This window comes from Ursus americanus, chromosome 11 (assembly GCF_024610735.1).
Source record: "Ursus americanus isolate L20-20 chromosome 11, mUrsAme1.1.p, whole genome shotgun sequence".
NCBI classification, from domain to species: Eukaryota; Metazoa; Chordata; class Mammalia; order Carnivora; family Ursidae; genus Ursus; species Ursus americanus.
The window spans coordinates 39,136,658-39,163,896 of NC_142137.1; the positions used below are offsets into that span (position 1 = coordinate 39,136,658).

A 27,239-nucleotide genomic window follows, 5' to 3' on the forward strand; every position below is an offset into this window, starting at 1 on the left:
AGAAGTTACAACTCATACCACATATATACAAAGGATCATAAGACTACTGTGAACAATTATATGCCAACACACTGGACAACATAGAAGAAATGGATAAATTCCTAGAAACATAGTAATCTTCCAAATCATGATGTAATAGACTTATTTACTAGTAAGGAGATTGAAACAGTAATAAAAAACCTCCCAACAAACAAAAGTCCAGGGCCAGACACTGGCAAGTTTTACCAAACATTCAAAGAAGATTTAATACCTTTCATTCTCAAACTCTTCCTAAAAATTTAAGAGGAGGGAATGCTTCCAAACTCTTTTATGAAACCAGCCTTACTATGATACCAAAACCAGACAAGGACACTACAAAAAAAAAAAAGAAAATTATAGTACAATATTGTTGATGAGCATAGATGCAAAAATCCTCAACAAAATATTAGCAAGCTGAATCCAACAATACATTAAAAGGATCATATGCCACAATCAAGAAGTATTTATTCCAGGAATGCAAGGATAGTTCAACATCCACAAATTAAGCAACATGATGCATCACATTAACAAAATGAAAGATAAAAAAAATCATATGATCATCTGAAAAGATGCAGAAAACGCATTTAACATAAAAGCTCTTGACAAAGTAAATATAGAAGGAACATACCTCAACATGATAAAGCCCATATAGGATAATTCTATAGCTAACATCATACTCTATGGTGAAAAGCTGAAAGCTTTTTCTCTAAAAACAGGAACAAGCCAAGAATACCTAATCTCACCACATTTATTCAACATAGTATTAGAAGTCCAAGCCACAGCAATTGCACAAGAAAAATAAATAAAAAGCATCCAAGTCAGAAAGGAAGAAGTAATACTGTCACTATTTGTAGATGCCATGATACTGAATACCAAAAAACCTAAAGATACCACCAAAAAACTGTTAGAACTAAAAAATTCAGTAAAGTTGCAGAACACAAAAATTAATATACAGAAATCCGTGGCATTTCTATGCACTAATAATGAAACATCAGAAAGAGAAATTAATAATTCCATTTATAATTACATCAAAAAATACCTAGCGATAAATTTAACCAAGGAGGTCAAAGATCTGTACACTGAAATTTATAAGGCACTGATGAAAGAGATTGACAAAGACACAAATAAGTGGAAAGATATATTGTGCTCTTGGATTGGAAGAATTAATATTGTTAAAATGCCCATACTACCCAAAGCAATATATAGATTCAATGCAATACTTACAAAAATTCCAATAGCATACTTTACAGAACTACAACAAATAATTCTAAAATTTGTATGTAAACATCTAAGATCCCAAACAGCCAAAGGCAATCTTGAGAAAGAAAAGCAAAACTGGTGGTATTATGCTTCCTGATTTCAAACTATACTGCAGAGGTATAGTAATCAACACAGTATGGTATTGCTATGGAAACAGACCAGTGGGACAGAATTAAGAGCCCAAAAATAAACCCACACATGTATAGACAGTTAATCTACAACAAAGGAGCCAAGAACATGCAATGGAAAAGGACAGTCTCTTTAATAAATGGCATTGGGAAAACTGGATAGCCACATGAAAAAAATGAAACTCAACCAGTATCTTTCATCATATACCAAAATTAACTCAAAATTGATTAAAGACTTGAATATAAGACATGAAACCATAAAATTCTGAAAGGAAAAAACATAGGAAATAACATCAGTCATAGTGATGTCTTTGTGAATCTGACTACAAAGAGAAGGGAAACAAAGGCAAAAATAAACAAATGGTATCGTATCAATTTAAACAGCTTCTGCACAGCAAAGGAAACCATAATCAAGACAAAAAGGAAAACAGGAAAAAGATATTTGCAAACCATTTACCCAATAAGTTATTAATATCCAAAATATATAAACAACTTATATAACTCAGCAGTAACAGCAGCAACAACAAAACAACCCAATTTAAAAGTAGGCAGAGGACCAGAATAGACATTTATCCAAAGAAGATAAACAGATGGCCAACAGGCACATGAGAAGATGCTCAACATCTCTAATTATTAGGAAAATGCAAATCAAAACCACATGAAATATCACCTCACACCTGTTAGAACGGCTATTATCAAAAGACATGGATAATAAGTATTGGCGAAGATGTAAAGAAAAGGGAATTCTTGTGTGCTCTTGGTGGGAATGTAAATTTGTACAGTCACTATGGAAAACAGTATGTAGGTTCCTCAAAAAGTTAAGAATAGATCTATCATATGACCCAGCTATTAACTTCTGGGTATTTATCCAAAAGAAACAAAAACATTAATTTTAAAAGATATATGCACCCTTATGTTCATTGCAGCATTATTTACATTAGCCAAATAGGGAAGCAACCTAAGTGTCCATCAATAGATGAATAGATGAAGATGTGTTATGTTTATAAATGGCATACTACTCAGCCATAGAAAGGAAGGAAATCTTTTCATCTGGGACATGGCTAGACCTTGAGGGTATTATGCTCTGTGAAATAGATGAAATGAAGAAAGACAAATACCATATGGTTTCACTCGTATGTGGAATCTAAAGAAACAAAACAAACAACATAAAAACAATCTCCTAGATACAGAGAATGAACTAGTAATTACCAGAGGGGAAGAGGGTTGGCACATGGGTGAAATGGGTGAAAGGAGCAACTGTATGATGATGGATGGTAACTAGACTTGCGGTGGTGATCACCTTGTAGTGCTTGCTGACATCAAATTATAAAGCTGTACTCCTGTGGGGCAAACGGCTGTCTCAGTCAGCACAGCATGCAAGTCTTGATCTCAGAGTTATGAGTTTGAGCCCCACACCGGGCATAGAGCTTCCCTGGAAGGAAGGAAGGAAGGAAGGAAGGAAGGAAGGAAGGAAGGAAGGAAGGAAGGAAAGAAAGAAGGAAAGAAGGGAGGGAGGGTGGGAGGAAGGAAGATATTACCTATAAAAAAAAGAAAGAAGCTATACACCTGAAACATTATATATATTTTTATATATACATATATTTTATATATAAAATATATGTGTGTAATATATATGTATAATATATATTATATATATAATATATATATATATATATAATAGAGAGAAAGAGAGAGATTTCCTCTTTAGTTTTCAGTAGTTTGACTATGATGTATCTAGGCTTCATTTTCATTGCATTTCTTTGTGTGTAATATTTACTGAGCTTATTTGATTTCAGACTGTTTTCTTAAAAGTCAAATTTAGCCAATATTTCTTCACATTTTCCTTCTGTCCCATATTCCACCTCTTCTCTTTCTCAGACTTAAATACTATCTATATAAGACAGCTTGATACTATCCCAAATGTCACTGAATCTTGTTTTCTATCTTATTCTCTCTGTGCTTCAATTTAGATGGTATAGATATTGTACGATCTACAAGTATAATGATCCTCTCTTCTGTTGTTACACAGAGTGCATTTTATCCCATTCGATAAATACTTGATTTCGGATATTGTATTTTTTGGTTCTAAAATTTCTATTTGGTAGTTGTTACAAATGTCTCCTGAAATCCCCTCATTTCTTCATCTATATAATAATCTTTTTCTATAGATTCTTTAAAATAGTTTCTTAATTCTTTATTACAAAATTCCAAAATCTGGGTCATTTTTTATTCTATTCCTATTTTCTTCTTCTCACATTTTTCTGTTTCTTCACATGCCTAGTAATTCCTGATGTATACTAGACCTTATAAATAATACAATGTAATATCTTAGGATTTTGTTCCTTTTCCCTAAAGATTGGTGAGTTCTTTTCTACTAGGGAGTTAAATGACTGGCAGATTATTTTAAATTTTTAGAGGTTTGGTTTTATACTTTGTTAGAATGGGACTATGTTGATTTGTCTACTAATTCAAGGAAATTGCTTAGTCCTAGGACACAGTCTTAACTCTATTTGGAAACTCTGAGTATTTATTTATCAAGAACCTTTGGCTTGGCTGAACTTGAACTCCAAATTTTTTTACCTTTGCAGTTGAAATCTCTGCTTACCTCTTTTAGCCTTGCAGCTACTGTTTTCTTCCTGGGCAACTTGGAACATTACATGAACATATATAGGAAAGGGGTTAGCCAAGGGTTTGAAAGGATTTTATAGGTAGATTTTGGTATCCTTCACTGTTGCCCTCTCTTTTTCAACATGCTGGAGATCCTGCACCCATCCTTTGATCCCTGAAGCAAATAAGGCTATGGTTTTATCTTCAATTTTAGCTGATCCACACTGTGCTGGCCCATTTATTTATTGGTTCATTCATATTTTTGCCTAGCTTCTCCCACTAACGTATAATTTTTGGAGGAACAGATTTCTTATCTGACACCGTATTTCAGCACATGATGCTATGCATAACACACCGTAGGTTTTCAAGAAATAATTACCTAACTATTCACATTTTATATCATGCCATATGACAATGGCTTTATAGTAATGTTGTAATTGTATTAATCTTTGCAATACCATTAAAAGTAAAATAAGCAGAATGTTGTATCCCCATTTTGCAGATAGAAAAAAAAAAGTCCAAAACATTTAAAATAAAAATGCTAATCATTTAGATTCAAAAGGATGTCCTTAAAAACCAAGTATGTAAATTTATATTATTTTTAGATAGTCTATTATATAATGTGTGAAACTATTGAAGACAACACATCAGGATGGAATTAACTCTTTATTAAGGTTATGTATCCAACTTTATTGCGAAGGAAAGCCTGTACAAACTCTACATTTCTGCAGTGTGGAGAAATAATAAATTTTCCCTCTGAGAATGCTGAATGGCCATGTCAGCTAAGTTCTTTCCTCTCCATCAAGACATCAGTCTCATCTGTCATCTCAGCAGCACTCACTGGCCATTCTGTGAAACATCCTTCCATCTTAGCTTTTGAGAGCCCAGACTCCTAACCTTCACTATCAGAAAAATAACCAATCAGACTGTGTTGATCCTACAGTGCTTCTTAAGCTAAAAAAGCAATATCAAAACCTTCATATACAACACTTTTGAGGCAACTATAAACAGATGTCAATCACCAAATACACCTTCTCAATCATTCCTAAGTATAGGGGTTGTTTAATTACTCATACTTCAAAATTTTCCTACATAGGGGAAAACCCCTTTGTTTGATTTCTCTCTGTCTTATTTGCAGCATTTTAATAGTTGGCATGGTATAGGAAATAAGAATTTATACCTTGTCCTTTACCGGGTTGTACTTCTTTCCAGAGATAGAAAAATTGATGCAAATGCCATCTAAATGCCCATTTTGTAGCATCACATTTACAAAGATATTTTGGGTCACCACAATCATTGGAATTCACTCACCCCTCAGAAAATATTTCATTCTGGTCATAACATCACATTTTTCCTCTCATGCAAAACGAACAATCCATAGTCATATGTTGTTTCTTTCTTTAAGCCACAGTTTCTAAATTGAGTGTCTAGCATTTATAATCAACTGCTTCATTTAATTCAGGTCGATTTTAAATGCTAGGCATTCATTCGGTGGGCTGTGAGCAGCCTGTGGTTTTGTTAGATCGACAGCATAAAGAAACAATTTTTCTTATCCTGATCCTATAGCTGTCTGGAAAAGGTGACACACGGGGAGACATAATGATAAGAAAGGCTACAGCTGCCCTAGGCAGTCAGATACCAAAGCCAGATGATTAAACCCTTCTGTAGCATTCCCCAAAGACAAAGCAGAGAAGAAGAAAAAAAAAATGTTTAGAATGCTTAGTGCTAAACAAACAAACAACAAAAAAACCCTCCAGAACAGAACTCACACATGCTGTATGTGTTTTTGTCCCTCCAACCCCCACCCTCTGCCTCTATGGCTCCTCGTATTAATAAAGAATTCAGAATGGGAGGAATGATAGGTTTTAAAATGTCTGTTTACTAAGAAGTCTTTTCTTTATCTGTTGTATAGAAATATCAACTTGATTAACTTTGAAAGATTATAAATGGGCTTAGAATTTTCCATGTCTCCCCATGAGAAAGATTGTTTTCCGTTTCAAACAGCACTCCTAAAAGACACACTTATTCATTTTATTGCTTCTTCTTATTTCTTGTTCTCATTCAGACGCATTTAATAGTAAAGGGACTGAAATATATTCAGGACAGTTGAGATTGCTAGATTAATTACAAGTGATGGATGGGTTTACCTGGCAACTTCAGGCCCTATTTGCTTTTCAAAAGCAAACCCTTAATCCTAAGTCTAACAAAAAGATTTCATAAATTGGGCAGACCGTTTTTAGGTCCCCAAAGCATACACTATCTTGACACTCTTGTTTTAGGTAGAGGAGTGGGGAAGAGGGAGGATCGGTGTACATAGTTTTATACCTTGCCTTCTTCCAGAAATTCAGGAGTTAACTTTTTTCTTTTATTATCTTCGACTTGGTTGAAGGCAGGTAGCAGCCCTCTCCAGAGACAGATTCTGTCAGCACTTCAATAGCTCCCTCAAATGAGAACAGTCACATTCAACAGGGTTAGAGAAAATAGAGTACATATTTGCTTTAACGGAAGAGGAAAACATTAACCAAACAAACATGTTCTTTTAAATATATGAAAGCATAAAGTTTTAAGGTCAAAAACGCCCAACTAAATCCTGCAATATGATGGCCTCATCGCTGGTACCTGGGTGGAACTCCAGCCCTCCTCCCAGCTGGTCTCCGCTCCACCTCTCACACCAGCTGCTCTTCCCCTTGGAAATTTTCTGTTTCCTACCTCTTGGTCTCCATCACACTCTTGAACTCATTTGAGTCTTTCAGAGAAAGGAGGTGATAAAACTTCACCAATCTTTTCAACAAAATTCTAGCTACCTACCTGTGAACAATGTGCCGCCAAACACCTTACTATCCCATCCCATTTTCCTACAGCATTGGACCTTCTGGAGTGAGGTATTAAAAGGTTTGGCTTCCATTTTTCTGGATGACAGTATCTTTTATTTTAACTGACTCAATATCATCCATTTCAAGATTTCATTGTATAATTTACACATTTTAATCTCCTTTCTTCTCCTTTTTATTTTTCCCCCTTTTCTCTTTACTGCCTGAAGTCTGCCTTCTCTTGTTAACTGCTCTCTCATTCATTATTTCACCTCTTATCATTTGACTGTTCTAAGTCCACCAGAGGCTACTTAAAAGGCTATTAAACCTCCAGAGGACTAATTGGTACATTAGCTCAATGATTCTCACTTGTTTTCTAGCTGATGCCCTCACTAGGGCTTTCTTTCAAACCTACACCAAATTGTCCCTTTTCTTTAAATAATATAAAAATATATATATATCCACAGCTTATCCTCCTTTTGCCACATCAGGAAAACTATCAAGTTGGGAAGGAAAGGGAACAAGAGGAAATCTGGGAATGGCTCTTCTCACCATGTTCTGTTTTTAAAGCTTCTCAGAACCCTCTATGACTGCCCTAACAATCCTGACTCCATGGGCATCTTGACCAGTCCAACAGCCCTTGCTTCTAATTTCTTCAAGAACCAAGAGAAAAATATGTGTTGTCTAAGACAATTTCTTCACACAAGGCATTTTGAAGAACCTGTACCTTTGAAGTAATTCAAAAAGTATTATAGGCTTTACCTGGTTTAAGCTGTGTTTAAAATACAGCTTGAAATTGTTTATAGAAGGATTAACTGAAATTTGGCAAAAGCTATGAAATGTGTTAGTGTCCATGATGCAGCAATGTCATTCCTAACATGTCCTAAAGAAATAATTGATAATGGAACCAATATGTATGTTTTTAATAGAATCTTTATTCAAAAAAAAATTGAAGCTACCTGAAAATAATAGGGGACTGAGTGAATTATGCTTCATCTATAGTATGGACTATAAGTAAACATTTAAAAAATGATCAAGAGTTCTATTCCTTGTCATTGAAATGTGTTCACAATATTTTGCTGAGGGAAAAGAAGTGGGTTTCAAACAGTATATTTAATATGATGGCATTTAACATTTTTTTAAAACTGTGGTTTTATATGTGTATGATATATACATTTTATTGGACAGATAGGATAGGATAGACAAGAGCATGTTAGCAGAGATAAAGTAAATGGCAGAAGTGTAATTTCTATTTTTCTCTTTCTAGTTCTTCTTTTTTTTAGTGAACATAGCTTAATTTTGAACTTAGTGAGATTTAAACTAAATTTTAAAAAGAAGGGGTTTGCCTCACTAACTAAGGACCCCAAACAAAGACTGAGGAGATGACATCTAAGCTGAGTTTTGAACAAACAGGAAAAGTTCTCAAGGTGAATGCAGTTGTTCCCTTTCAGGCAGAAGGAGCAAGAGGGGGCAACAGCTGTTAGCTGTTGGGGAGTTATTAGGATGGAATTTATGAACAACTTCAGGTTGCTCAGTGTGACTAGGCAATAGAAATAAAGTTGTGCGACAGGCAGGAGGCAAATCTTGAAATACAGCCTATGCCAGGTAAAAAAAGTTTGAATGTTGTCCTGAAGGAAAGTGAAGGACTTTTTTAAAAAGAAGACTGACATGATAGGATTGCATTTTTAGAAAGAGCTCTCTGGCAGCGCTGTGGAAAATGAATTGGCAACCTATTACAGTACACTGTGCAAGAAATGGCAAGGTCCCAAACGAAAGCAGTGGCAGTGTGGTTGGAAAAACAAGAACCGAGTTTATAGATCCATAGTAAGTAGAAATGGGGCTTAGTAAGTTGGAGGCAAGGGTGCAGGTGTCAATGATTATCTCTGAGATTCGGGCTGATATGACGGAATGAATAACCGTGCTCTTCACTGAGATAGGGAGCAAGAGAGGAGGGCCAAAGTTGAGAGCAAAGAGGACCGAGTGCTACACAGGGTGCATCTGAGACGCCCGCAGCTCACTCAAGCGGTGATGCCCACGGGCAAGGTGACAGCAGTCTGCAAGACCTAGTAGCAGAAGTGAGCTTGCACATGGACAGCGCGCTTATGAGAACGAATACAGAAGTATGTGAGGTGCCCAGCGAAGAGGGGCCAGGAGACAACTGTGGAATGATAATTACGTAGCGTTCATAAGAACCCAGAAAGGAGACTGAAATGTATTGATACATGGGGAGGAAAGAGACTATTGTCACTAAAGCTGAGGGATGTGAGAATGTTAAGACTCTGGGAGTTTTTTAACAGTAGTGAACTAAAGCCAAGCCAAGTAAAATAAGGTGTAAAGGTCCGTGGGCTTAGCATCCTGAAAGTCATTGGATATCAGCGTAGAAGAGTTTTAATGGAGTGGAGAAAGTGGAAGCCTGATTGCTTTGGGTTGTGGAATGAAAGACATATGAAGAGCAGGGTAGAATGATCCTTCAAAAAGCTTGGCTGTAAATAGGAAGGGGTGGAGTGGGGAGTGGAAGAAGAAGGGAAAGAGAGATCAATGGAAGACTTTAAATAATTTAGTGTTTTTGTTTTTGGAGGGGAAAAGTTCAGTAGAATGGGGACATGTAAGGGTAGAGGTGGAGGCAAAGGTAGCTGATGAAAAAAGAAGCAGGAGAGTGGAGCATCTGAACCACAGGGAAGAATCACCTATGGAGGATGAAGACTAGAATGGAAGTGGCATCATAGGCCTTCAGGGTGAACAAGGTTGGAAGTGAGTTTGAATATGGAAGAAATTTGGGGGGAGTTTTCTCCGAGCAGAATACCAGAACCAAATTACAATTTATATTCAGTTTCCCCAAAAGGCAACAGACCCAGAAATTTTTATCCGGATTACTAGTGCCAAAATAACCCAAATCAACCACACATTAACTTTAGAAATGGAATAAAAAGGTCGTACTTATGACTCAGATGAAATTACTATGGAAAAATAACAGACAATGATGAGAGGTATTGAGAGTGCCAAGGAAGGAGCAGTTTAAAATAGAGTAGTCAAAATAAGCCTCATTGAGAAGGTAACTTTTGAACAAAACTGGAAGGACGTACAGAGAGAATATCCAGTGCCTAACGGCTGCCATGGGTCTGTTTGTTCAAGTAATAGCAAGAAAGCTCATGGTAGCTAAAGAAAGTGAGCAAGAAGAGCAAGAGGTCAGGATCAAGTCAGAGAGGTAATGCGGGGACAAATTATGCCATATTTGGGAGCCATCGCAATGACTTGGGCCTTTACTCTGAGTAAACTGGAACGCCAGAGAGGGTTTGAACAAAGAATCTAATGTACATTCTTAAATGATCATGCTGGCCGCTGTGTTGCAAGTAGATTACAGGTGAAGGGGAAATGGTGGGCAGTGGGGAGGTGAGTTAGGAGGTTATGGCAACAATCCAGTTGAGAGAAATGGCAACTTAGATCTGGGAGACCCTGTGGTTAAAGGAGTCAGATTCTGGACATCCTTTGAAGGCAGTCCCTACAGCAAATTCCTGATGGGTTGGTTCTGTGGCATGAACGAAGACCAGGGATGAGTCCACAGGCATAGGATTTAATCTGGAAGGATAGCACTGTCATCACCTGAAACGGAAAGGCTGTGGCTGCACTCAAATATTAGGGAGAAGAGCAGAAGTTTCGTTTGAGCATGGTGAGTTTGCGATATCTACTAAGACACCAAAGAGGAGATGGCTGGTGGACGGTTGGTAACACAATATGGAGCTCAGAGATACTGCCAAGGAATCTGGTGATAATTTTTTAAAGTTCAGTTTCCAATTCGAAAGGAGACAGAAAGAGAAAGGTTTGATTTCCTGACCCCTCAATCCTTTGTACTCCTGCTACTCTTGAACCCAGCATATGGAAGGGACTCAGTCAATATTTGATAATCAAATAATTTGAGCACATTCTTTACTTCTGTGAAGGAAAATGCTTCATCTCTTCTAACTATGGGATTTTAGAATATTAAGTATTCAACGGACTGAGTAGTAAAGGCAAGAGTGGGTATTCAGAAAACTTTTGAGCAAAAGTGGAACTCAGAAGTGAGCTCTGCATCTGCCACTCTCCCAGGAGGCTAATTGAGCCCAATCATTCTGAACCCTCATTTGCAGCTTTCTTGGGACAAAGCCAGTCTTTAATCTCCTCAAAGGAACTCTGTTTTCCTCCATTGGATTAATCATTTTACCTAAGAAGTTGATCCAGGACAGATTAAAAACCTGCATTAGAAATTGAAGTCCTCTCCAAACAATATATTCAAGTTCTGAATTATTTAGGAAACTCTGACCACCCAGAAAACATTACATTATTTGTTTAATCCCATTTTATTTTCCCCCAAAAGCTCTTTGACTAGATTATAGTTGTATACAGGTAAAACTGCAGCTTATCATGAAAGAATGTATTGTAATTCCACATGAACATAAAGAGGACATTATCTCTGAAGGGGGAAAATGCCTGTAGCTTCAATCTTTCATTCGGCTTGAGCGGTGACCCTGCCATGTTAGCTGTGATAACACTGCGAGGAACCAAACTGTACCAGTCAGGGTGATTGCACTGGGCAGCTTCAGAACCCTCTTGACCCTGGTTTAATTGAAATAAAGATTTTTTTTTTCTTTTACTATCCTGAACATTTCTGTTACCTTACAGAGGTCAAGCTCCTAAAGTACCAATAGCATCTAAAGAGTCAGGGCCAAGAGAACCAAAACAGAAATTTGAAGTGGTCTAGCCTAGGAGGATTCCGGAATGTGAGAATGCCCCTTGCTGTGTCCACTTCAATACTCTGCTCCTTGTGGCTGAGGCTAGCATCTCTGGCAGAGAAGAAAATCAACCCTCATCCTTCTGAATCCACTTGCAGTTTGGCTTTTAAGGATTTTTGGTCCTGAAACAATATGCAGAGATCTCTGTTCACACTCAGTCCATCCTGTGAGAAAAGATTAAACCTAATCTGTCTAAATTGTTCATGAAGCCTCCACCGATATTTTTGTATAACTGTGAACTTCATTTTTCTCTCCAACAGTCTATCATTGAATTTTCTCTGATAATGCCGGTGCCCTTGGCTTTCTCCTACCCTACGCTCGATTTTTACCGAAGGCACTATACTTGAGACTGGCGTTATTGAATTGGGAAAAGAGCCGGAATTCTGGGCTAGAAGAACTGAGAATAGGAAGTGGGTTTTTTCACCTCTTTTTTCATCTGCCTTTTAATCACTGAGGTCACCCCATGATAGTGGCAAAGGGAATGAAAAGGTAATAAAAGAGTGTACCATCATTGCGACGTGGTCTCCCCCTGACTCAAGCTGCGTGTGATGGTGCGTGTGCGTGTGCTCCCTGCCTTCCCACATAGTGTAGGCTCCCGAGGGTGGGCCCTGCATTTTATCTCTGGGATAGCCTTGTCTTTTACTTTTAATAGACCCTAAATATGTTATTATACATCTCATTTTTATGACATCTTTCTATTATACTATATTTTCTAAGAGATAAAACTGTGGTTTGTAATTTTTAATTTCTCTAACAATAACTAGAGTATCAAGTTTCAAATTACAGGCACTCTATATTGATAATTCTTTAAGTATTTTTGTACCAAGTGGTTCTTTTCTCAGTTATTTTACCTTTAGGAAAATTAAAAGTTCCTTTTTTGTATTAGGTGTCCATATTTCATCTTTGTTATAGTTCATGTCACCTTACTCATAGATGTACAGTTTAGGTTAAAGGCTTAAGTGTTTCATTAAATGTCAATAATACATAGGAATAGTTGCTATGAGCCTGAAATTTTTACCTCTGCAAAATAAAGTGTAATCAAGGAAATATACTGTCACGTAGGCAAAGTTTTTTCATAGCCTAAAAATTTATAAGCAAATGAATTTTTTTTTCTTTTTTTTTTTTTAAGATTTTTATTTATTTATTTGACAGAGATAGAGACAGCCAGCAAGAGAGGGAACACAAGCAGGGGGAGTGGGAGAGGAAGAAGCAGGCTCATAGCGGAGGAGCCTGATGTGGGGCTTGATCCCGTAATGCTGGGATCACGCCGTGAGCCGAAGGCAGACGCTTAACCGCTGTGCCACCCAGGCGCCCCAGCAAATGTATTTTCTGTATAAGATTTTAGTAAATATATAATGTTAAAGCCCAGAAGGAAAGTTATGCTTTTTGGTATTTATTTACGTTTACTTTCCTAAACAGCTATATTTCAAGGGAGAAATTTTAGTCCATGAGGTGGATATTCTAAAAATCCACAGTGCCAAGGAGAAGGCAGCCTTTTGGGTCCTGGGCTGAGCGGGCAGCACAGCCTCATAAGGAGCCTGGATTCTGGAACCAGCCAGGGCTCTACTATTAACTAGCAGGTGACCTCAAAGAAGTCACTGAACTTCTCTATCCCCCAAATTCCTCATCTATAAGGAGGGCATAATCATTATAGCTACCTCATAAAGTGTGAGGCGTAAGAGACTTTACATTGGAACAGTGTCTGGCACAGAATGAGTACCATATAAATGTTAATTATTATGATTCACCAAGACTCTCAGATTGAATACGTTCATCGGAGATGATGAACTGCAGTCTCCCTGCTTTTCAGGAAGCTGTAAAGATGGAATATGGTCTATGACAGGGACAGTGAAGTTGCAAGTAGTTGGGGATCAGCTCTCTGAAGAAAAATTGAGAAGGAATCTTACGAATTCTAGATGGGGACTTCTGAGACGGCGGGGGGATGTAGGTATAGAAAAAATATCTCTAAACTGTCTTAATTTTAGAAAGTTGATCTGCAGAAGCAGACTGGGCTAATATTAAAAGAATTCAATCCACCTTCATAAAAGATCATGAAAATCAACAGAATGTACTCTCTTACACTGTATTTCTTTCTGTCTTAAAACCCACATTCACACACACACACACACACACACACACACACAAATGCACCCAGCAGTGACATTCAACAATGAGATTTCAATGGTTTTGAAGTCATTAAGGTAAAGTGAGGGGATAGATTGTCATCAAGCCTCACTTTTCTAGGAGATACAGCTAATAATGGCGGCATCTTTAAAGATAAGAAAAAAGCAGACGACGTTCTCTCCCTCTGATTTCTGATGCTGTGGTCATGAAGAGTGTGCTCCTTTGTATCTTTTCAAATGTAATTTAAAAAAAAATAATGTGATGGAACACGTATTTTCCTGGAGTGGAGGAAAAACTACAAGTCAGCGTAAATACTAATATGCTGACTTAAAAGAATGAAAACTTGGTTCTTATAGCATCTAGATCACAATTTTAAAATAACAAATTAAAAAATAATCCCTGCATGGGGGCCATTCCCAAGCAATCTTTTTTTTATATCTTTACAAACTTATCAAATCCTTTCCTCTCTTTTATTTTCTCTTCTCTTCTTGCTTCCTTAATGAAATCATCAATGTTGTACTCTCCTTGATAATTTTTGACAAGTGGATAATGAGAAAATGTTAATGATATAATAATTAGAGGGAGAAAATAAGAACTGATAATCCAGATAGAATTAGTTTGACATAAATCGAGGAAGTTAGAGCTCAGAAATATGAATGAACTTACTAATAAAGAATAAGTACTTTTTTGAAAGATTTTTAAATGGAGGAGGCACAATTCTAAGCCCCACTTCAATTTTAGAAGCTGTTTTTATAAAAATTCTAATTTAGTCTACAGTTCTCAACTTTTACACCCTTAAAGTTAAAAAGAAGAAGAAGGAGAAGGAGAAGAAAAGGAGAAGGAGAGAAGGAGAAGAAGAAGAAAGAAAAGAAGCAGAAACCACTTGAGATGATCAGTTCGGAATGGGGACAAAAAAAAGAAATAAAAGCCTGTCTTCCTTCTTGAGGGAAAGACTAAATAGAGTCTAAGTCTGATGAACATTTGGAGATGAGGAGGATGTGATTAAAAATAAGATGTTTCTCCTAGGAGCTCAAAGTATGTTTATAGTTACGATTTCACATTGTTCTCTTCACATTGGCCGGTAAACTATATGAAGCGTATGTTCCTATCACTACTTAATCATGACATCTTTAAAGTGTAACTATTTAAATGAGTTCACCCAAGAGACAACATTGGAACTAGGTGAAAATAGGAACTAGTTAATTTTTGAGAACCTACTAAGTGTTGGACATAATGCTTATTCATTTTCCAGTGAAAGTCTTCCAATCTACTGGGATCGACATATTTTGGGGGATTAAAAGAAAGCCCAAACTCCCATACCATACGCAATGTATTCTCCAATATCACTGGGGGAATTGGGAGGAGGTCTTTTTAGATGCCTTTAACTCCACTCTTATTTTAACTGAATTCTCAGTTATCTCTTTACATCTCACCTTTGTACGCTGTCACCTTGATTCCTTCAGTTCCCCAAAGTACCATTCATATATGAATGCATAGCAAGACTTTACTACTTTCAGGTATAATGAGATGTTGAGAAGATGATCACGTTGTACAAACGTACCAAAAAATTAAAAATAAAACTAAAATTTGGATTATAGCAATCTATATTCTTGAAGAAGCCAGTTTGTACTGTCTGCTAATTATTTCCAGAGGCTCAGACCACTTCCAACCACCAGGCTCCTACCCTGCAATGACCCAGCAATTCCACTAGTAGGTATTTCTTAAAGAGAAATAAAAATGCATGATCACAAAAGATGTGTAGAAAATGTTTAGGGCAGATTTATTTACGGTATCACCAGCAGTAAACTGAAGGGAATTAGTGGCTCACCAATATACTTCCGGTATTTGAAGCCCATTCTGGGCTTCTGTTTAGAGACACAGATAAACAATTCAGAGGAGGACTATAAAATCATGATGAGTTGGAACCCCTGAAAGAGAACTGAAATGATAATTAAATGAGTGGGAGGAAAACTCCAGTTCTCCTGCATACTACAGGTTTCCCATGAGTGGCATTAAGTGCTTCTGTGGTTCGTCTGGTGGCTCAGCCAGTTTGTTTCTTGCTGATTTCCAAGATCTGCCAATCCAAAGCTCAGTACTATCCTCTATGTCCAGATTTCCAACTTGGAAAACTAGGTGAACTTAATTTTAGGAATTTTTTTCCTGAATGTGAATTTACTCTGATTCTTAGAATCTTACGTTCCCTTCACTTGAGAATGTTGTCAGATTTGCCTGTTGGAGAAGTTAAGAATACTTTGTAAGAGTGAAAATATAGGATTTCAGGTTTGTAGACATGATTCAAGTCTTCTTCTATCTCTTAATCTTGGGACGTCAACTAATTTCTGTAGCCTCAGTTTTCTCGTTTACAAATCATAGATGGTGACAGAACTCTTTCCTTGGTTCTGGAAAGAATGGATGGACAATAGCTGTAAAGATGTTAGCATATACCCAGAATATGGTGAGCATTCCAACAATGCTGTTACCTTGAATATTAATCACTAGCCTTTCCTTTCCTACGTCCTGCCATACGAAGGGTTAGTTAGATGTTTGGTTGTTTTGAGGTTTAAACACGGAAAAGTTAAAAAGCAAAATACACAAATACACTTACAGTTTATATATTCCCAAATGGTAATAATCCTGTTACTAGCAATTAGTGAAATCGTTTCAGTCTGAGGTAGTTGATATAGTGTCTTGCACCCTCATATTGGCTATGGGTTATGTAGAAAGAAGATAATCTAGAATTTCTAGTAACTCAGATGGAAAGGAAAAAGGGGTCAGTGAAGAACACCAATCATAGCCAAGCTCTGATTCCAAACTTACTCAATCCAACTAGATTCTACTCTTGCACATGGATAGGTGGGCCTTTTAAAAGTAACAGTTAGATTCAGTTTTGTGCCTTTTAAAATTGCTTTGGGAAAAAACTGGTCTTCAAATGTGTGTCTTCCCCAATCCATATCTTATTCCCCTTGGGGTTCTTTTCCTGTTACTACCTTCACTCCCATTCACCATCCCCTGCCTCGTGTTGCAGCAAGTACTTTGCTTCAGAAGCAAGCTCCATTGAATGCTACATAAAATACCTTTTCATAGAGCATAAAGCTTATTCCCACAGATGTCATGGTAAATGGACCAATTGCTCTAAGTTTCCCTTTTAACTATATTTTCAAACCCCAAGTAATACATCTAAGTTTACTGTAACATTTTGAAGCAACTTTTCTCTCTAGCTGGTATATTCTGATGTTTTCTTTTTCATTTTTTCCTTTCTTAGTACAGCGAGAGCTCTGTTTTTGTTGACATCATTTTTCTATAATGTTAACCAATAAATTATTTTTGATATTGGTGAGTTTGTCATTTAGCAATCTCGTCTGACACTCATTATCTGCCAAAAGAAAAAAAATGCCTTATGAAGATTCGTCAAAGTTAGGTAACATTAACTCTTTCTTACTTCCCACCACATAACCAATCAGCCTAGGCCAAGGATTTCTTATATATTGTAAGAGGATAGCACTGGCTTCCAAGCCATGGGGTTATCCCAGCTGGCCATGCCAAAACACGCATAGAGCCAGCAAAGAGCTTGAGGTCAGATCTGTAGTTTGCCTAATGAGATTTATGATTCTTAGCATATTTCTTGACTCAGCCCCTTATGTAAACAAACACCTAAATGGAAGGTCCCTTCTAACTGGAAGATGACAACTGGGTCAATTCCAGAAAGGTGTCTAGTGGGATCTCGTCTAATTAGTATCGTCAGATGAAATTGGAAGGAATGCCTTCTATCCAGACAGAAACCTTGTGCCCCCATGTAGCTGTATTATTCTAAGGATCCTACATGACCCCAGAGTCCCTGAGAAATGTGAACGAGACAGAATCTTAGAAACCAAAAATAATTTTTTTATTCATCATTCCCAAAACATTAGATGGCTCACTGTGTTTCATCAGAGTTACTTTAACAAGAAAAAATACAGAATATTTACTACTCAAGCATGGGTGGGTGTGTTCATGTTGCCCTTTGACAAATGCTAGTTTAACAGCTTATTTGCACAGGAGACATCTGAATGCACTTCAAATCTTCATTTCTAAACAATGATAATTTACGCATTACTTCATTATAAAATCTCTGAGGTGAAGTGATCACAGAGGTCGTCTGGTCCTCACTGATGTTCCCAGGAAGCAGTCAACCATCAGCTTGCATGGGAAGTTCTGTGTTGTCATCAGCATCATCACAAAGTTTATTAAGAACTTCCAATGATCCAGGAAGTTTTCTCATCCTATCTCATTTCTCTGTCTCCCATTACAGTGTGGTTACAATTCCTTTGGGTATCTCTCTTATTTATGGTACCATCATTGAACACTGTCAGCATTTTGAGGACAAGACCAGAAGGAAGTGAGGCTATTTGCCTCCCTAGTTCTAGAAAAAGTAATTTTCTTCAGATAACCTAGGACCACAGTACTTGTATAGGCATCCTCCATTAATGACAAACTTTGATCATCAGATCATTGTTGTCCTTCCTCAAGAATTTTTAGGGGCGCCTGGGTGCCTCAGTTGGTTAAGCAGCTGCCTTCGGCTCAGGTCAATCCTGGGATCAAGCCCCACATTGGGCTCCCTGCTCTGCAGGGGAGCCTGCTTCTCCTTCTCCCTCTGCCTGCCGCTCCCCCTGCTTGTGCTCTCTCTCTCTGTGTGTCAAATAAATAAAATCTTTAAAAAAAAAAAGAATTTTTAAATATCCTGCAGAATAGGACTTAAGGTGAGATGCCTAAAGCATGCCCATTGGAACTGGCCCTCAATTTTGAACTGATCTCTTTATCATTGTTCTTTTCAGAGTCTAGGTCTCTAACCAGACACAGAGCCAGTGTATAGTCTCCATATATATATTATATAATATAAATATTCTTATGATGTCATTTATTATTTCAGTATTTAGTCTCCACATCATAAATGACATCATGAATATATATATCTATACTGAATATATATATACATATATATATATTCATGTCATGATGTCATTTATGATTTCTTGAAATACAGTGTTGTAATACGTGCCGCAGGACCAGGGGCATTGTATATTCTACCTTTCCTTGTAATGTAACCCCTCTGAAAAAAAAATGTGAACATAGTTTTAGCACCTTTTTAAAAGAGGTTATTTTTGCAACTAGTATTGCAAAATCTCTTCAGAAGAATCCTGCCTTGTATTCCCATCTTCATCACTGGGACAGCTCGCTCCTCCAATGAAATACAGTGAACATTGTTAGCCTTGTCTATCCATGTTGACATACCTAAGTTGGGCTAATTTATTTCTGCATATGTCTTATTTGTATCATTAATTTTGCTTTCAGTTCCTTGTTATCTCTGAGCAAAAATTATTTTACTTGAACCATTTTCTCACAAAGGAATTATGTACTTAATTTCTTTGATTTTTTTTTTTGCGGGACAATATTAATTGCTTATATTTTACAGAACATTTTTAAACTGCATTTTCTTTCTCAAATGCTACATTATAATTAATCAGGGTCCTGATTATATTATACAGTCTTAAATTTAGTGTTACTTTTGAAATAGTAGGGTGTTGTTGATAGGTTGCATTTTGCATTTCCTAATCGCTTTTTTAAAATTGAGATGTAATTAACATATGATATTGTATTAGCTTTAGGTGTACGACATAACCCAGTTATTTTCAATGAACAGTTTTGGTTAAGGACTTTTTTATGGCTCCTACCTCAAAAACTGAAGGCATTTTGTGACAGCTGTATTGCATTACATAGTATTTCTTTGATCACCTCCCAACTGGCCTATGTAGAGAACAGTTGAACTACTGCTCTCGATACAGTTTTTAAAACTAATTTGATATTTAAACTCTGAAAGAGGTATTCACCATCATGACATTTGAATTTTATTAGTTGCCTTTTACCCCACCTGAATATCTTTTGCTCTGCCAACTTTACTAATCCATTTGGACTCCCTTGAACTCAGATAACTTTTTGGTAAGTTTGGCCTGAAGAAATCTACGAGTCTCCAGAGGCCAGTTTATAATGGGAATTATTGGTTAAGCCAGCGTTGGCATTTGGTTCAGTCCATTTCCCAGCCTTAAGTAGATAGTACAAGTTTGCATGTGCGTCTACTCTTATTTAATCTTTTAAAAAGTGTTTAATACAGTCATGCTTGGTGATGCGGCACAATACCTAAAGGCTGGTATTAAGATATGTTTCTGATCCTCTGAAAAGCTTTTCTGACTCAGTAGGCTGTGAACGTTCACAATAGCCCTAAAGGCAATCCTCCATGAGTTATTGTAGGTAGGTTGATAACTGCACCTGGATTAGCCGTAGCAAAGAAAATTTGCAACATGCTTTCTAACAGTCCAGTCAGTGGAATAGTATGGGATAAGAATCGTCTGGTGGACAAGATAGATGATACACCAGCCCACGTAAGAAATATGTTATATAAAAGACCTTCATTAATAACACTGATATAATCATATTAGAATCCTTTGCTGAAGCAATCTCGAATTATGTAAATGGAGTAAGACACAAAAGAGCAAGTAAAATCATTTGCAACTTTAAAGTATATTTTGTGAGGGTATAATATCCTTCTGTTCAAATTCATATTACAAAAAGCACGGGCTTATAGCATCTGAATTATGAACTCAGATCAAAAATAGATGATTTGATATAAATGAAACATAAAACTAATTTATTTGAGAAAGAGATAATCGCAAATAAAAAATAGTGTTTGCTACCCCCATCTCTAACCCCAGGCAAAGAAGAGTGGTTTTTTTTTTTTTTGTTTTTTTGTTTTTAAAGATTTTATTTATTTATTCGACAGAGATAGAGACAGCCAGCGAGAGAGGGAACACAAGCAGGGGGAGTGGGAGAGGAAGAAGCAGGCTCATAGCGGAAGAGCCTGATGTGGGGCTCGATCCCAGATCGCCGGGATCACGCCCTGAGCTGAAGGCAGACGCTTAACCGTTGTGCCACCCAGGCACCCCCCAAAGAAGAGTGTTGAACAGTGATTCTATGTAGTATCAACCTCAAAAACTCTTGTAGACTTCTCTGTTGGTCTAAAGGCTCTGAATTAAAATGTGTCTCTGTACTTAAGAAAACAAGTATATCTACCATGTTTACGTATATTTGCAAATTTAGAAGTTATAATACAAATGTTTTTTACCATAAATAATAGTTGCCTAAAATACGGTATTTTTAAATTGAACTTTTCGCCGTGAGATCATTATAGATCACATGCAATTGTGTGACATAATGCAGAGAGAGACTGTCTACCCTTTACCCAGTTTCCCCGGTGGTACCATCTTGCAAAACTATAGCACGGTATCACTATGGGGATTGACACAGTCGGGGTGCTGAACTTCTATGACCAAAAGGATCCCTCCAGTTGCCTCTTTATGACCACGTCCCACTTCTCCGTGACTCCCACCTAACTTAGCCCTGGCAACCACTAACCTGTTCTCTGTTTCTTTAATTTTGTCATGTCAAGAATGTTATGTAAGTGGAATTATACAGTATATAACCTTTTGGGATTGTTTTTTTTCACCCAGCATAATTCTATAGAAATTCATACAGGTCGCTGTATATATCAATAGTACCTTCCTTTTATTGCTGAGGAGTATTCCATGATGTGGACACACCACTGTTTAAGTATTCACCCACTGAAGAACATCTGGGTTGTGTCCAGTTCTCGCCTGTTGTGGATAAAGCTGTTATAAACATTAGTGTATAGTTGTTTGTGTGAACACGTCTTCATTCCTTTGGGGTAAATGGCCAGGAGTGCAATTGCTGGGTTGTATTGTAGTTGTATGTTTAGTTTTTAAAGAAACCCACAAACCATTTTTTCAGAACGGTGTACATAAGTACTTCCCTCTTTCTGCTTTCAAGAGTTTTGTCTCTGATTTTTCACATTTTGACTGTCATATGTCTTGCTTGGTATGAATCTTTTGGGGCCTATCCTGTTTGGGCTTCACTCAGTTTCTTGAACATGTAACTTCACATCTTTTGTCAAATTTAGGAAGTTTTTGCCCACTATTCTTTTTCAGTACTGCTCTCTTTTGCTTTTATTTCAGGACTCCAATGATACAAATGTGAACTCTTTTATTATGGTCTCAAAGGTCCCTGAGGCTCTGTTCATTTTTCTCAATCTACTTTTTTCTCTCTTGTCCACATCAGATCTATCTTCAAGTTCATGGATTCTTTTCCATTCTGGAGTTGAGTTGTTTTATTATTATTATTTTGGTTATTGCATATTTTTCAGCTCCAAATTTTCAATTCGGTTCTTCTTTAGGTCTTCTGTTTCCTTGCAGAGACTATTATTTAAATTTATTTCAGATGTGTTCATAATCGCTTGTCAAAGCATTTTTATGATAACTACTTTAAAATATTTGTCAGACAGGTGGTTCTAACATCTCTGTCATTCAGCTCTGTGTTATCTTCCACTGATTGTCTTTTTTCATTCAGTTTGAGATCCTCCTTATTAGCATGTTGAGTACTTTAAATTAAAACATGGACATTAGGGATATTATGCTTTAAGATTCTAGATCTTTCTTAAACCTTCTTTTAGCTGGCTTCTTCTGATACTCTGCTTTGGCAGGGGAAGGGGGGATGCACACTCATTACTGCCAAGTGGGCTAGAAGTCCAGGTTCTCCACTTATCCTTCTTTGAAACTGAAGTAGGGAAGGGCTTCTCATTAAGGCTGGGAGACGGGGGAAGCTCCTGCTCCCCATGCGGTTGTCACTGTTATCTCTATGGCTGGGGGGGGGCGGGTGATGGGGTACCAGCACCTTGTTACTGTTCCCAGTTGATTTGTCTGACACCATGGAGGCAGAGGAATGCCTTCATTACTGCTGGGCATGGGTGAAAATCCTGATTCTCCACTAGATGTCCCCAACACCACCTGAGTTTTTCTTTGGAGGAAGTATACCTCCTTACTACAGAGTGAGGCTAGAAGTCTAGATTCCCCATGTGGTCTCTATCCGACACTAGGGAGAGGGTCTTCCTCCTTCCTGACAGGAATGCAAGTCCAGCTTTCTGCCTCACATCTCAGACCCTCCAGCATGGTGATGGGAGGAGTCTTGGCCCTCCACTCTTTGCTGCTGTGGGTGAGGAAAGGGACTATGGATTTTCCTGTGGTGTTGACGAAAGAAGAGCTATTATTGTCTTAAAATTTTGTCTTACTAGGCTGTCCCTTTCCTGGTCCTTTGGCTTTTATTAGGGTTTTTGGATATGTGCGTGTTGGCATTTCTAAGTTGTGAGCTTTTTCAGCTCCAGGTCTAGTATATAGAAAATGAAAGAAAAATAGGGAACTCGTTCCCATTTTCCTTGGCTCTTAAGATTCCTAGCCAGTCTACATTCTTTCTACTTTTCAGAATCTTCCTATGTTTGTTATATATAAAATGTCCTGTTTTTTTCAGTTGTACTTAGTGGAAGGGTTAGGGACAGCTATGCGTACTCCAAGTTTCTGGAAAGAGAAATCCAGAAGATAGTATTTTTAAACACTAAGGTTGTTACATTTTCAATTACTACAATTGAATCTTTTTAAATACTTACCAAAAGGCTTTGGTTTCCTCTTATCTATTAGTTTCTAAGTGAGTTTCTGGGACATGCAATCATAATTTGGTTTGTAGATACAAAAAAGAATTTTAATCTGATTAGTTATAGAGAGAAAATATCATTTCCTTTCAGCCAGTAATGATATCAAGAGATATGAATTCCCTATCAGGTGAATTAGAGATGAACAAATCATATTAGATGTATCAAGGTGAAACGATGAATAAAAAAAAAAATTTAGCCTTAGCTCTGCTTTGAATGCCAAAACTAAAATAACTGGAATATCTTATTGTTGTTATATATATATATATATATATATATATATATATATATATATGAATGACTGTATGTTTGCCTAATACAATACCACTGGTATCTTTCATTATTATTCTAGTTATCTTTAAATAAAGAACAAAGTAAAATAATTTTATCTTAACTCCATGTACTTGGATCTACTTTGACAACATGGGTCACTGTTCTCTAATTTTTGCACCATTACTCCTTTCCCATTGCCCAAACTCCTCTAAACCAGGCTGCTTGCTCCTCCCTGAGCATAATCCACAGCTTCCCAGAGTTTTCCTGAATTCTGCTTGGAAGACATCCTCGCCTTTCCCTTCATTATTCCCTCTGAAAGCCCTCCCATCTCTCAAGTTCTATTTCCAAAGTACCAACCCTGCAACCTATCCAATCAATGGATTGCCAGTTCTTGGGGGACACTGTACTTTAATTCAGTCTTAAAGGATGAGTTAGAGTTACTCAGAGGTGCAAGGGTGAGTGGAGATGGCAGGGAGGTATAGGGCATGCACATGCTTTGTTGGCAGAATGGGTTAATGAGTTAACAGAATGAAACCATCTTATATAGGTTGGCAGGCTACCAACAGCTTACTATTGGCATCAATTTCAAGACTAGGAGTAGTGGGAAATGAGGCTAGAAAGGAAGCTAAGGATCACATTAGAAAGGATTTGTATTCCATGAAAATTTTTCTACCTTATCAGTAGATGAGGTGTTCCTTTTTTTTTTTTTTTTTTGAAGTTAAGCATGAAACTTTAATCTTTTGGAAGTGCATGGGTTTTTAATTTTTTTTATTTAAATTCAATTTTGGTTTACATATACTGTATTATTAGTTTCAGGGGTAGAACTTAGTGACTCATCAGTTGCATATCACACCCAGTGCTCATTCCATCAAGAGCCCTTCTTAATGCCCATCACCCTGTTACCCTATCCCCCCACCCACCTCCCCTCAAGCAACCCTCAGTTTGCTTCCTAGAGTTAAAAGTCTCTTATGATTTGCCTCCCTCTCTGTTTTCATCTTATTTTTCCTTCCCTTCACCTATGTTCATCTGTTTTGTTTTCTAAACTCCACGTACGAGTGAAATCATATGTTGTTTGTCTTTCTCTGATTGACTTATTTCACTTAGCATAATAGCCTCTGGTTCCATCAACGTTGTTGCAAATGGCAAGATTTCATTCTTTTTGATGGCTGAGTAATATTCCAGTGTGTGTGTGTGTGTGTCTGTGTGTCTGTGTGTGTATCACATCTTCTTCATCCATGAAGATGAGGTGATTCTAAAGTGTATTGTGTAGAAAATGACATAGTTAGATTTGCAATTGACACACCCCCAAGACCCTCCAGTCATAGCCCTAATCTGCCTTCACAGCTTCTATTTCCACTGCTTTGGTATGGGATCCCCAAAGTCTCAGGTGGAACTAGACTCAGGTGGAACAGACTCTTCTCCGAACACAACCCACACCTCTCCCACTCGATGTACCTACTCCAGAAAAGCAAGATCCATTACCTCTCCTCTACAGAAATACATATGACATTCTTCCAAGGGCGGTGGTGGGAATTAATGAGCTAATGCGTGAAAAGACGCAGTTTACTGTTTGTCACATCGTACGCATTCAATTTTCTTCCTTCCTCGTGACACTCATCTTAATCTACCTCACGTTATAATTATATGTGCATCCCAGCTACAAGATTGCAAATTCCTTGAAGATAGGACTACATCTAAAACAGTGACTCTAACTTGGGGCAATTTCATCCTTTAAGGGGCACGTGGCAATGTCTACAGACATTTGTAATTGTCTCAGTTGTCAACTGGATTGATTGTAGGCTGTTACTGCTTAAGCATCCTATAATTCACAACAAACCCTACAAAAAAGTATTACCCAACGCAAATGTCAATGTTGCCAAGGTTGAGAAACCCTGGCTTAAGTTTGTCTTTGTAGCCCACATACAATTATAGGAGTTGCACATTAAAAGAAGCATTCAGAGTTGTTACAAATGATTTGAAGCCCCTGTCTGTAAGTAAATTTTATAAATTAGTATGGAGTAAAAATTAAATTATAAATTTATGTGGTATAGGAAAATTGTAAGATAACAGAGGCTTATGAATCTTGATTAATTTGGGGGAAACTAATTTCCATTTGTACTTAGAGGTGACCAATTTAAAAGCTAAAGTTCTCTTAATCAGCAAGTTTTTGTAATGAAATGCAGCAGGATTTACTTTTATATCAAAGGAGTTCCCCTGATAGTTAAAGAATGCAACCGAATACAATTAAAAGATCACTGGTAAGCAGAATACAGTGCCTGGCTGCATTCTGGGAGAGCAGTACACTTAATAATCCAGAATCTAGTGACACTTTAATGAGAAGTTTAAATTTATTGGCCCTGAGTCTCAGAATTTATCAATGCTCTCTACCTAGATTTTCATTTAGAAGTAATGAAGTGATGAGTGAAAATCAAAAGAAAAGTTTGTGACTAGGAAAAGGTTGCTTCATAGATAATTCAAGTAGTCAGTATTTAAAACTGAAAAGAAGACATAAATTATTGATAAATGGAGAGCATTTAGCCAAGGATGGTAAGGACTTCCTGTGGAGGAAGGAAAGGAGCTATATAGGCAGTACCCAGGGGACTTAACCAAAACCACAGCCTCTTTAACTAGCCACAGTCAGATCCAAGTACTAAGTAGTGACAGAGTACCCATGGGATTGACTCACTCAATTAGAGCATTTTCATGGATCCTGGTGGATAAAAGACTAAAAAGTGTTAGTATTGTCTATTTTTTCAGTACCTATGAAAATGTTCAAATTACTATGTAATTTGTTTGGTCAAATCAAAATCTTAGCTAAAGCCAAGTTTCTAAAACCACCCTGTCCTTTAAAAATAAGCCTGTAAAAACAGCCTGATGATTCTATCCTATAAGGAAAGAGTTCTTGCTACCACTATTTTATTGCCCATAGCAACATATAATTTAAAGAGAAAAATGTTAATTTGATGATTTTTCTACGATATCCTTTTTTTTTTTTTAAGAAAACTAACTTAATATATTAGTGGTAATCTTACGTAGCTCTCCATTATGCGTACTGGTTTAAAAACTACATTCAGGAGTGGAAGGGTACACATTCCCTCTCGTCCAGGATGTGAAAACAAAAGCCCTTGAAAAATGTGTTTCGGGGGTCTTCTTCCTCATCCGTTCCTCCCCCAAGCAGGGTCACCGCTGTTTTATCTCATGCCAGTTCTCTTTGGAGACATCTAGAATCCGCCAGGATATTCTTTTCTCCCTCAAATCCAAATTAGGGATTTTCTAGTTTCTCTTTTAACTGGACCCCTCTTTTTCTCCAGATAATACTATGCTCATTAAATACCTATCAGTGTATCCTCTGACTTAAAGTGTTCCACTCACATCTTCCAGAAAGATCACTGTCAACTAATGACAAACAACTTCATTAGGCTTCTCACAGCAGCTCCTTCTTGCCCTGTGCCTTGGCTTCCTGCTGGAAGACTGCAGGATTTCCTGATGTTCCCTTCCCCATGCCAAATAGTGTCCCAAATATTGTCGTCTGCAGTCAGTTCTCAACCAGATCAATGCCTTTCTGAAATGTCATTGAGAATAATCTTCATCACTGTTCCATCCTTTAAGGGTTCCCCCAAACAGGAATATTTGGGGGGGGGGAATGCCACTATCAGGAAATTATATGAGT

At 37.3% G+C, this 27,239-nt stretch overlaps 1 protein-coding gene across 2 annotated transcripts in view; it reads left to right on the forward strand.

Annotated features, from left to right (window-relative positions):
• Nucleotides 1-27,239, forward strand: part of NKAIN2 (sodium/potassium transporting ATPase interacting 2) — a 935,859-nt gene that overhangs the window by 880,736 nt on the left and 27,884 nt on the right. The window lies entirely within an intron of this gene.